A 12,450-nucleotide genomic window follows, 5' to 3' on the forward strand; every position below is an offset into this window, starting at 1 on the left:
CTTTCTTTCTTTCTTTCTTTCTTTCTTTCTTTCTTTCTTTCTTTCTTCATTGCTTATCTTCTAATCCTCATCAATGTAAATTTGGAGGTGTTAGCATGTTTGTCTGATGTTTTCCTTCCTTTTCTCTGTTGAGTTGCCTCATTTTGATGTCACTCCACTGTCCAACCCCTGTCTTCAACTTATTTCCTAGGTCTCTGAGTAGTGTAACTGGTAGATCATTTTTACTTACTTGAAACTGTTTCATTAAAGAATCCACAATAAAGGTACTGTCATGCTTTCAGGTTATTTTTGAGTTGAGTTACTTAAAGAGTACTTCACTAATCCTCTTAACAATCTCTTAAAATTCTTTTTTTATATGAACACACATGCCACAAGATATAAGGCCTTATTTTCTATACCCAGAAATCACAAAGCACAGGATTGCATATTTAAAACTGAGTTTAGTGATCTTTTCCAGTTTGAATTATGAGGAGTTCTGCTGGGCTTGACATAATTTTCCTGTGATGAAGTTCATTGTTTTACATGCTTTGAGAATGTGTGAACAAATGTAAATGAAAAAATGGAAATCTGGCTAACACACTGGCATGCCAAGCTGCTAACAAATTTTCTTAAGTGCATATTTTTCTACCTGTTCAGAATTCTACTCTTGTTACCTACTGCTTGACTTTAAAGTTGGGGAACAGATTTCTGGGTGCTTTTTGGAAATATATTAGGTACCTTTCTGAGCAACATTCCTTACTTGTATTGTGGAATTTTAGTGCCAAAGAAATCATTTGCTTACAGAATGATTAGCTTAGTCAAAATGAACACTGTGTGAGTTAGAGCCACTTAGCAAAGGAGACAGATGTTTGGCCCATCAAAGTGTCATTTTAATAAAACATATTCTGTATAACTGTTCTATTCTCCATTTTCTGATCAGCTTAAACTTTCAGTAAAATTTTACTGATAAATTGTCCTTTCTTATGATTTCTGTAATAGTCTCATAGAGACTCACTTTAATACAATGTCATTTATTCATGCAAGGCTTGAGTTATCACGACCAAGGTGACTTCATTGGGTGTCAGAAGGAGGACACTCTGGTGGGTAGAAGTGGCTCTTGTGTGCTGATTGACCATCTACAGGATTCAGATCATGATCTTCCTTGTGTTGGGCACTGAAAATCAATCGCACAGTCTTTGCAGTTTAAATTCCACTGCTATCAAATTCTTGTATTTTTTTTTCCCTTCTGAGCAGAGGTCTGTAATTGCAGGGACCATTAGAAGGTTGAAAGTGTTTCACTGGCCAGTCCACTCTACAGTGGGCTTTTGTTTCAAGAAACCTAAGTTATTCACCACACAGACCGTTGTCATAAAATCATGCCAAAATAAAAGCATAATGAATACCTTGGAGCTCTCAAGGAGAGCAACAGAACAAGAAAATTTGAACACAAGGAACTTCACAGAGACTCATACTCCAACCAAGGACTATTCGTGGAGATAACCTAGAACCCCTGCATAAATGTAGCCCATGGCAGTTCAGTGTTCGACACTGAACTGGGAAGAGGGATTGCCTCTGACATAATCTGATTGGCCTGCTCGTTGATCACCTCCCCCTGAGGGGGGAGCAACCTTACAAGGCCACAGTAGAGGACAATGCAGCCACTTTTGATGAGAACTGATAGATTAAGATCAGAAAAGAGAGGAGAACCTCCCCTATCAGTGGACTTGGGGAGTGGCATGCATGCAGAAAGGGGAGGGAGGGTGGGATCGGGAGGGGAGGAGGGAGGGGCTTATGGGGGGATACAAAATGAATAAAGCGTAATTAATAAAAAATTAAAAGAAATTGAAAAAAAAGAAATGGAGATAAGGGACATTAGCCTACTTAAATAAAGAAAAAAGCTTTATAAAAAGAATTTTTGTTGAAATAGAATTTGAAATTAACTCTGAGAAACATATAGCAGCTACTTATATTGAATTAGGTTTTCAGTGCTCATGACGATAATCTACATGCTTCGATACTACAATTTTCCAGGAGATTGAGAAGAAGATGGTAAATAGCTTCAGATCAATCAGATCAATTCCCTGGCCACACTCCTCCTTCCAATGATAGGATATGGATGAGGAGATAAGCCTGATTTTATTAGTTTGTATAGACACTGTGATACTGGCAAGAGCAATAAAAAGCTTGTTATTCTTAAAAGACAACCAGAGGATTTTCATAAAACTAAATTGTTCCTATGATGAGCTACCAAGTTAGAGATCATAGCTCTCAGGTAAACTATGACATATTCTTTAAAATACAATGATTTGTTATAGACAATAGCTTTTCTAGAACATCTGATCATACGCCAAAAGCAAATTCTCCCCATATTAAATGTCTAATTGAACTGCCACTTGAAAGAGAATATCAGTTAATTACTGCTATGTTATACACCTTTCAATAGTGAAATATATGTTACACTTGTAGATTCTGCATTTCTATGTTTTGACTTTGTGATAGTTTTACTATACATTCTCTGAGGGCTTCAATTTTATTCTAACATTGAGAAAAAAATTCCAAAACATATTTGAATTTGAGTTTAATTAAATACTTGATCTTTTTTTTATTTAAAAGTCCAAATGGCTTTATATTTTTTCTTGTCACTGTCAACTTATCATCACATGACAGACATTTACTTGGACATAACAGGAACCAGTCCTTGTAGGAAAGGAAGAGTTAGAACATAGACCCATGTTGTCTAACATTGGTCAAAACACCATATACCTCCTAGAATATGTTATATTGTTATGTTGGGTTTGGTGTAATTTTTGTTTTGTTTTTGTTTTTGTTTAGAATTGTGGACTCTGTTCACCAAATAGAAATCTACTTCTCTATAAAGCACTTTCTTATAATTATGAGAAGGTACACACCCGTGTGTGTATGAAAAAAGTCAACGCCCCTAAGCCCTACAGAAAATCAGTCCAAGAAAAATAGGATGATCTTTTATAAATTATTGCATTTATTAAGGGGATGGGGGTATGGGGGATGTGAAGGGAAGACAATGCAGCCACTCCGGATGTGATCTGATAGACTAAGATCAGATGGAAGGAGAGGAGGACCCCCCCATCAGTGGACTTGGGGAGGAGCATGCATGAAGAAGGGGGAGGGAGGGTGGGATTGGGAGGGGAAGAGGGAAGGGCTTATGGGGGGATACAAAGTGAATAAAGTGTAAAAAAATAATAAAAAATGAAAAAATATTTAAAAATAAAAAATATTAAAAAACTAAGCCAAATATTTCCCTCTTTTAATCCAAATATTATATTTCTTTTTGTAAATTTTTCCATCTTGCTGAGAGTTAAAGTTTTTCCTCATTTAAAAGAAATAATCTCTGTTCTCTCACTGACTTCATTCATCATCAATTTCTGTTTGCTAGTTGCATCTATTTATTTGACATCTTGTTCTTGCATAGAATGCCAATTATGTTCTTATTGCAAGAATTTTGGATACTCTACCACTTTACTGAGAACACTATTTTTTTCATTCACTTACCAAAACCTAGTCTTTAGTTTCCTGATGTAATTGATTTTGAGTAGTTTTAGGAGAGAATTTTTCCCTGGTTAGTTTCTGAAAAATGACTTTGATCTATACAAGATCAAGGCAGCCCCAAACCCAGCATGGGTGCAGGAGGATCATGAATTTCTACACTTAGCTGAGGATCTATTGATAATTAATGCTTTCTAGGGGACTCAAGATTTGTTTTCTTCAAGGATGCAGCCACTGAGATATTGTCCAGACTCTCAGTAGCTAGCCTTACAGCCATCCACATACAGACAGCATTAAGTAGAACCCGTGTGTGTATGTTTGTTTGTTTGTTTGCTTGCTCGCTTGCTTGCTTGTTTAAAGAGAACACATGAAACGGAGAGGGGGAACTAGAGAGAAAATAGAGGAGGAATTGGAGAGTAGGAAAAGGTAGTTTATTTGATCAAATTTCGTTACATAGTTGTATGTAATTTTCAAATAATAAGAAAATAGTTTGATCTAAATTACTCAATATCTTCCTTTAAGCAATTCAATTATTTCTTTAAACTTTGTATCTAACTAAGGTAAAAATAATTGGGATTTTAACTCAAGTGTTATACAAAAGACATAGTAAATTGAGTATAATTATTAGTGATACATACAACATTATTAATGTGCCATATATTGATTGTGGTGGTTTGAATAGGCTCCATAGATTCATGTGTTAGAATGCTTGAAAGGCACACACCTTCAAACCACAAAAGTTATGATGAGTCACACTGCGTATTCATTTCTCAGAGTCTCTTGCCAGGACGACAGTATTGTGATGTTGCTCATCAGTAGAATAGGAATAAAAGTAGTGGGCATATTGCCATGTCAGTATGATCGGCTATTGAGGCTGGAGAGATGACAGCTCAGTGGCTAAGAACACTTCTACCTTTGCAGATGACCTGAGTGTGGTGCCTAGCACCGACTTCTTGCTTCCTCCAACCGCCTATAACTCCAGTTCCAGGGGATAGCATGCCAGTGGTGCACACACAAACAGGTTTACAGGCACCTGCATGCCAGTGCACGCACGCACTCTCACACACACATGTGTAAATAAGTAAGTAAAAAAGGTAAATACGTATTTTAAATTGACCAACCATCTATCACATTCTCTTCTCATTTTCCTGTCCTATACATGGCTGGCAGTAAATCATTCCAAAACTGTTCAAATCGCATGAATGAAAAGTTGTGGTTTCGTGATCCTTATTCAGGAAACTTCTCAGAAGTTCAGTGGCATTGATTTTTAAATGGCTAAAGATATAATTTCATGATGTCCAGCCCAATATTGCAAGACTTTTTTTTTTCAATTAAAGAACTGTTCAGTTTGAAAATCCCCCCCCCAAAATTGTATTTTGTCTATATTTTTGTTAACAAACAGGATGTACACTATTAGTTTTCAGCAATGCTTAGTATTCTTCTTGCCTTAAGAGTCAGGTTAAAACACTGCTAGGTAGAGTCTTTCAGATGCCTTTTGTGATAGACTCCTGTCATAAGTTCAATGCACATCCCATTTGTCTTTCTAAATGAGGATTAATCACCTTCGCCTGTGTCCACTTTCTTGATTATCTTCTTTAGGTGTGTAGATTTCATTATGTTTATCATGTCTTGTAGGTCTATATAAGCGAGTATATACCAAGTTTGTCTTTCTCCTTCTGGGATACTTCACTCAGAATGATCTTTTCTAGATCCCACCACTTGCCTGCAAATTTCATGATTTCTTCCTTTTTGATTGCTGAGTAGTATTCCATTGTGTAAAAATACCAGACACTAAGACTCATAACCAAACCCTCGGCAGAGTGCAGGGAATCATATGAAAGAAGGGAAGTTAGTATGATATGGAAAGGATAGGAGCTCCACAAGGACCAAATATATCTGGGCACAGGGTCTTTTCTGAGACTGACACTCAACCAAGGACCATCTATGGATATAACCTAGAACTTCTGCTCGGATGTGGCCTGTGGTAGCTCAGTAACCAAGTAGTTTTCCAAAGTAAGGGGAACACGGACTATTTCTAATAGGATCTCAAGGGCAGGCTGTTTGACCCCCACCCCAGGGGAGGAGCAGTCTGTTAGGCCACAGAGGAGGACTTTGCAGCCAGCCCTGAAGATACCTGATAAAACAGGGTCAGATGAAAGGGGAGGAGGTCCTCCCCTATCAGGGGACTTGGAAAGGGGCAGGGAGGAGACCAGGGAGGGAGTGTGGGGTTGGGGAGGGAATGAGGGAGCGGGATACAGCTGGGACACAGAGTTAACAAAATGTAACTAAAAAGAAAAATAAAATAAAAATAAAAAAATTAAAAAAAAAAAAAAAAGAGTCAGGTTAAAAGTATTTTGTGCTTTGATGACTCTATGGTACTTGCAACAAACAATGCATAAAGGACTAAATGACATGGCATTCATAAAGGCAGGCTGAAACCCAGCTTCGGTGCATAGGCTGTAATTTGCAGGACTGTGTTTTACAGCATGACACAGGGGTAACAATTACAGAAAGGTAGCTATCCATCTTATGTTGTGGAAAAACGCATCGCTAAACTGTTGGGAGACCAACAATAGGGCTGAGAGTTAGAAAATCTCCCAGAAGTGAGTTTTAAAGTCAGAGCATTTGTGTTGCTGTGCAAAGCTGCCTAATTCTAACAATGCAAGGGAAAAAAGAACCTAGACAGAAAGAAACTGGGTCACCCACCCAGCAAAGTGGAAAGAATAAGAGACAGTTAAGGAACCAGAGAAGCTGAAAAGTTTCTGATTCCAGAAAAAAAGTCACATTTTAATTAGCATTGCTCAGCAAAGATGTACAAAAGGTTTCCAATTCTATAAAGTTGGTCAGGTGTCACAAAACCAGAGTAAGGGCAGGGCCCACACATGCATTCCTTTAGCAAGACCGGTGACTTAAGACAGAGAAAGCAAAATAGAACTGGCTGGAAGTAGATCTGGAAGCACCTGATAAATCTTAGGACTTCTATCCTATTACCAAAGAAACCAATCAGAAAGCACTAGCCAGGAACATCAAGGTGCAGAAAGTGGAGGGAGACAGTGCAGAAAGGAAAAAATAAAAATTAAAAAAAAGCGAAAACCCTGTAGTGCATGTTTATGAACCGTTCTGGCACAGCCACAGCCTCAACATTGCCTGACACTTAGACGTAAACTTCTACAGAGGAAACACAATGAACATAAGGCAGCAGTGCTGCACGCTCCAGCCTCTCTTTGTTCGTCTCACAGACTGTGGCAAGCAGGCACAACGAAAACCTTCAAGAAATTCAGATGGGTACCAAGGAGCCTGAGGGCTGAAATAACTGCTGCAAAGACTAAATCCACAATAAAGTTGATGATAACTGAGAAAAAAAATAAAGCAGATAACCCAGCACACTGCAGGAGGGGACTTTCAAGTACAGTCTTTAAAGAGACAAGCACCCAGGTAAGTATTTAGAGACAGATCCATCTCAGGCATTTCTCTGAAAGAAGCAAACAATAGCAGCACCTGATTTAAAATGCAAGCAAAAATACAAGCAACAAGCAAAGGCCCAACACTTATTACCTGGAGAGAAATATGGTCAGAAGAAAATGAAAACTACTTCGTAACAATTAAGTAATTCAAAGGGGGGGGGGGAAATTAGTGTTCCGTAACACCCAAAGAAATATAAGATTTGAGAAATAACAGTCTCTCCCTCATCTACTACCAACTTATCAACCAAATAAATATATACTACAATATAATTCGCTAGATGGACAGAAAATGGGACCATTAAAATATAAATCATGTAAAATACTCAGCTTTTCTTAACACCGAACATAGAAAAGTAAAATCATTAAAATGGACACCTGCTACCAAAAATCCATAAAATATTGAGTGTAACTTAAACATGTCTCCACTTAAATATCAAAACAAACAAGCAAACACACAAAAGAAGGAAGGAACAAAAGAAATTGCACATCGGTACTCGGAGCAGAATTCAAAGTACTGATACAAGTATTTCTGGATGTGCAAAAAAGAAAAATCATCATCCGAAACTAAAACAAAATAGATTTAGAAAGGATAAACTATTTTAGTGAACACATAAGTTTATCCAAATAGTTTGTAAAAGAAACTCTTTTCTAGAAAAATGAGTCAGGAAAGCATTTAGAAGAACATTCTTATATTCATGAGGACGGTGATGAAAGCAGAACTACTACACTAACTTAACCAGCTTAATAATAACACAACTAGTTTGGTAACAGCTTTTGGCTGGGACACGTCAGTGGACACAGTGCTTGTAGCTTATGCATGATGAAGTCTTGAGATCCTCAGCACTCATGCGACCGGATGGGTTGGATGGTACGTATCTGCAATCTCACTGCTGTGGAGGTGGAGACAAGGAGATTCCAGAGACTTCCAGGCCACTGTAGCCAAAACAGTGAGATCTAACGACAGGGAAAGACCTTGTCTCAAAAATTAAATGGGGAGCACTAGAGTAAGATATTGACATGAGCTTCTGACCTGCAGGCAGAGGCATAAGAATCCTTCACAAACACTTGTGCACACACACACACATATGCCAATAATAGAAGAAGAAGGAAAAGAAGAAGGAATAAAGAAACATTGAAAGAAAGAAGAGAAAATCACAAGACCTTAATTTGGCACATCTAAAAAAATATGCAATGACATTGAACCTGCAGTCTTAAAACAAATGCAAATAAACTTGTCCTAGCCCGTTAAAATATAAATAGATGGCCACAGATTTATTACATGAGCAGTATGATTATGGGAGTTTATTAATGTATCATTTTTCAATCTAATACAGTAGCTATCACGTTCTACTATTAGTCTAGCTTTTTCTTGTGGCTGACACTTCAAATGTATTGAGACCCTCCCTGTCTCTGTGAAATTCAGTTTTCATGTTTTTTGTCTCCCATTAGCACCCTACCAATCAAATCCGTTTAAACTATCTCTCTGTAGTCTAAACAAATATGATTTTTTTTTCTGTCATTAAAACTGTCATATAACCTTCTTATTCAGTAGTGTATGGAATATGCCCACACTGGTATGGAATCATTCTGGTCTTCTTTTTCTAAACTTTCAGCAAACAAGATTACAGTCTCCCCAGTGTTACAAAAGTAAACTGGCACCATTTCTATACACAGTACAGCAGTTAGTCCACAGGCGAATTTAGAGGGCACCCACCACCGTTCACAGTTGCGTCCGTTACGTGCATACTTAATACCGCAAGTGGGATAGATTGTTGTTGCTGTGAGCTTTGAGCCAGGGTTGCTACATCAATCCTAGTTACATAATGGTAACACCAGGATCGACCATCACAACAAGTTGATAACACAAACGCTGTCCATTTACCACTCTGAGGAGATACTTACAAATTTCTAAAGAGGAATACATTTAGTGAAAAAAAAAAAAAAACAAAAACTTAACTAAACTAAAGCATGCAAAGACCCATGCAACACTTTTCCAGGGAACTAGGCTTCTTCTTCCTATCGCAAGTAAGTCTGCAAGAAAGCAAATGAAAAGTATCCTTTACAACAGAACTCTGGGTTCTTTGAGACAGAAAACCACGCGAATGAGACTGGAGCAAGACATTTGCCTTGCGCACAGAGCCCCTGTAGTGACAAAGGCTGGCATGGGATGCGAGCAGCTGCTTTTGGTCTCCCTGTGACACAGGTGCTGTTTCATCTGCAAGAATATTAAAGGGAAGCACAAGTGCTTTCTAGAGGGGAAAACAGGGTTTCCTATGGGTGGTAGTGGGGGGCAGAGCCTCCATGGTGCCCTTGGAGAGCTCCCGCTCCTGGCCGACCACTCGTCCAAGTTTAACACCCCACATCTCGACGCTGACGATTTCTACAGATACTTCATTTCACTTAAAGAGGCTCATGAAATGAAAGTGTCAGCATTTTTCTCCTTCTCTGAATATAAATAAGTAACTCTCCTTGGTAAAATGTTTCTTCGTGTGACTCCAATTCCAATATAAGCATCCGGGCACAAGGTAGAGACAGCATGAAGGAGATCTGGGCAAGAGATCAAGGTCTGTTTGATGAAAGCCTGATGGCTTCCTGTAGTCTCGAAGGAAATCAGTGGCATGTCAGTGATATGGAAGGAGATGGCTAATGAACTTGTCAGGGCAGCTGCCAGACTAACATGCAGGTTTTCAGGAAGCTGGCTGCTTTTTGACGCACGCAGATGGATGTTCTGATTTCTTTTGGACTGAAAAGGACATAATCGTAGGAGTTAAAACTATTTGCAGTGCATCTTTGGTACATAAGGTTACTTGGGTAAGAGAAATAATTGAATCAGGTTACTTTATGGAAAGCTTACAGGAAACTTGCCATGTGCCACAGCTGACTTTGCTGAAGTACCTCCTAATTTCTTCATCTATTGCTGTGCTCTCTATTTTCACATAATTCATTTACACAATAGAAGTAATTTCTTATTACCTACCTGTCCATTTTTAATTGAAAAAAAGTCACAAAATTTCTTATATTAATGAAACAGTCTTTTCTCTTATTGATATGCTAATATTCCTAACTTCTGAGTCAGCTATAATTTTATAAAACCCTTTACAGGTTTGGGTTCCTTTACCCAGGAGTTTACATGTAATCTGAGTCATCAACCACATACTAATTTTTTTTAAAACCTTATCTTCAAATTAGTTGAAAATAATTCTCACCAAAGATATTTCTTCCATTAGGAAGAATAAAAAAATCTACCTAAAAAGAAACAAACAAACAAAAAAGCTACAGATCTAACAGAACGGAAGCTTCAATTCTAAGTCAGGACAAAGTGATTATTCTCCAGAGCTGGGTATTTTTTTTTTCACTCTCTCAATAGCAGGAAGTGGATCTGCTAAATGCCTGTTACCAATGTGGAACTCATCCTGATAAAAACAGAATCCCACCTGCCTGTTAGCTGCACAATGACGTCAGTGCTCCTCATCTTATTTTTCCTGGATTTTAAATGGTGAGTAGAGGTACTGTCCACATAACGTGGTTTCTCACATGAGTTAACACACCCAGAACATTTAAAATGTTACCTACCAGAGAGCAAATTCCGTAAAGTATGTTCTCTATGATTAAAGAATAAGTAAAAGGCAATCCAAAATATGTTGAATACTGTCCTAAAAGCTAAGATGGAGAGAAGATGTCCACAACAGAAACTTTCTTGTATATTACATATAAATAATGTTTGGAAGATTTATAATAAATAAAATCAAATACACATTAACAAAATCTGAATACCTAATCCCCTATCTAATATAAGCCTATCCATGACAAATATGCGCTTATTTTGCTTTTCTTTGCTTTACTTCTCTCTGAGTCGCGGTTTTCCCAGTTCCTTTTGTTTAAAGTAGTGGTAATATTGTTGATATTCCGGTAATCGCCCTGCTTGGAGCCATCCATGGTGGCACAGGACAAATCGGTGCTTTTTTTCTCTGAAGCAGTGGGCAGACTGGGGCAAGTCCTGTAAAGATGGCACTGGAGTGTCTCCACCTGCCTGGGGTGATGAAGAGTGATACAGATGGGAGACTACAAAGACAAACTGTAACAGTATTTTAAAAACGTCTGCGGAGACTTTTTGCCGAGCCATGCCTGATGCGTTCATTATAGTCCATTATTATAGTTTCGTGCTAGCTTAAAATCCCACAACATATTCTCTATATTTTATATTATCTCAGACCTTAGATTTGCATTATTCTACTTTCCATAATACACTAGAAATGCAACATTTAAAGTCAAAACTAACCAGAATTCTTATTAGAATGTTTTTATTCCTCTCTCTAATAAATTTTGTTTTCTTTCTAGATACCTTAAAGTCTGTTTTTAAAAATAAATTCTTTAGCTAGAAAATGTTCTGGTCTTTGGGATCCAGGTAACTAAAATATAAGTATTCATGTAAATATAAGAAGTCATTCTCAAGTTAAATGTACATTGATGATAAGCTATTCACTTACATTTTATAAAAATTTTATTGAACATGTGGTGAATATAAAGGCATTCCATGAAAGAGCTATGGAATAATCCAACCAAATGGAAACTATATAGCAGCTCAGCTGGCTGGATTCCACAGTAAACATCACAAATACATAATTTCTTACAAAAGCTCGAATTAACTATTTCATTAATGTCATACAAATGAAAACAAATGTATAATTAAATAATTATGTATGATTCATTGCTATATCATTAAAGTTTAGCAAAAGATTAAATGTTTAACAGGAATTCAAATATTGATTTAAAAGCTTAATGAGTTTGTGAAGAATGAATTAAAACACAATTGCCCCATTTAGAATGTACCTAAAAATAGATTAAAAACTCTTATGTTTTCAACATCACTAACAGATTTCTTATTAAAGAACAAGTATCTTAATTTTTGCTTCATTAAAAAAAGGATTTATTGAGAAAGAGATTTAAACTAGCCAAATTGGAACCCCAATTATATGGCATGACCAAAATGTAAATCCTATAAACAACCCCATCACTAAATGCATGCTGAATTGTCCCATGTTCATAAATAAGTATCATCATGGAGCCAGTTTATTACAACCAGACCCATAAAATATATTTCATCTTAAAAATATTCCAAATAGTTATTCTATAAGCATTAACAAAATCATCATAAAATACTTATGGAGAGGACAAATACACAGAATGGTCAAAACAACACTAGAAAAAAAATCAACTGAAATGCTGTCAATAACTGACACTGCTCAACTTTAAGATTTAACATAAAACTAGAGCAGTCCTGTCATTGAACAACTGGTGATAGAAAGACAAATCAATAATACAGCTAAAAGAGCTGATGCATAAACTAACACAACTAGGGCCAACAATGCAATTCAGAAAAGAATATTAGGTCTTTCCATGAATGATGCTCTAACAGCTAAACATTCCCATTCAAAAGAGATGGATGGATAGATGGATGGATGGATGGATGGATGGATGGATGGAT

This window comes from Psammomys obesus, unplaced genomic scaffold (assembly GCF_907164565.1).
Source record: "Psammomys obesus unplaced genomic scaffold, mPsaObe1.curated_primary_1811, whole genome shotgun sequence".
Classification (NCBI taxonomy): Eukaryota; Metazoa; Chordata; class Mammalia; order Rodentia; family Muridae; genus Psammomys; species Psammomys obesus.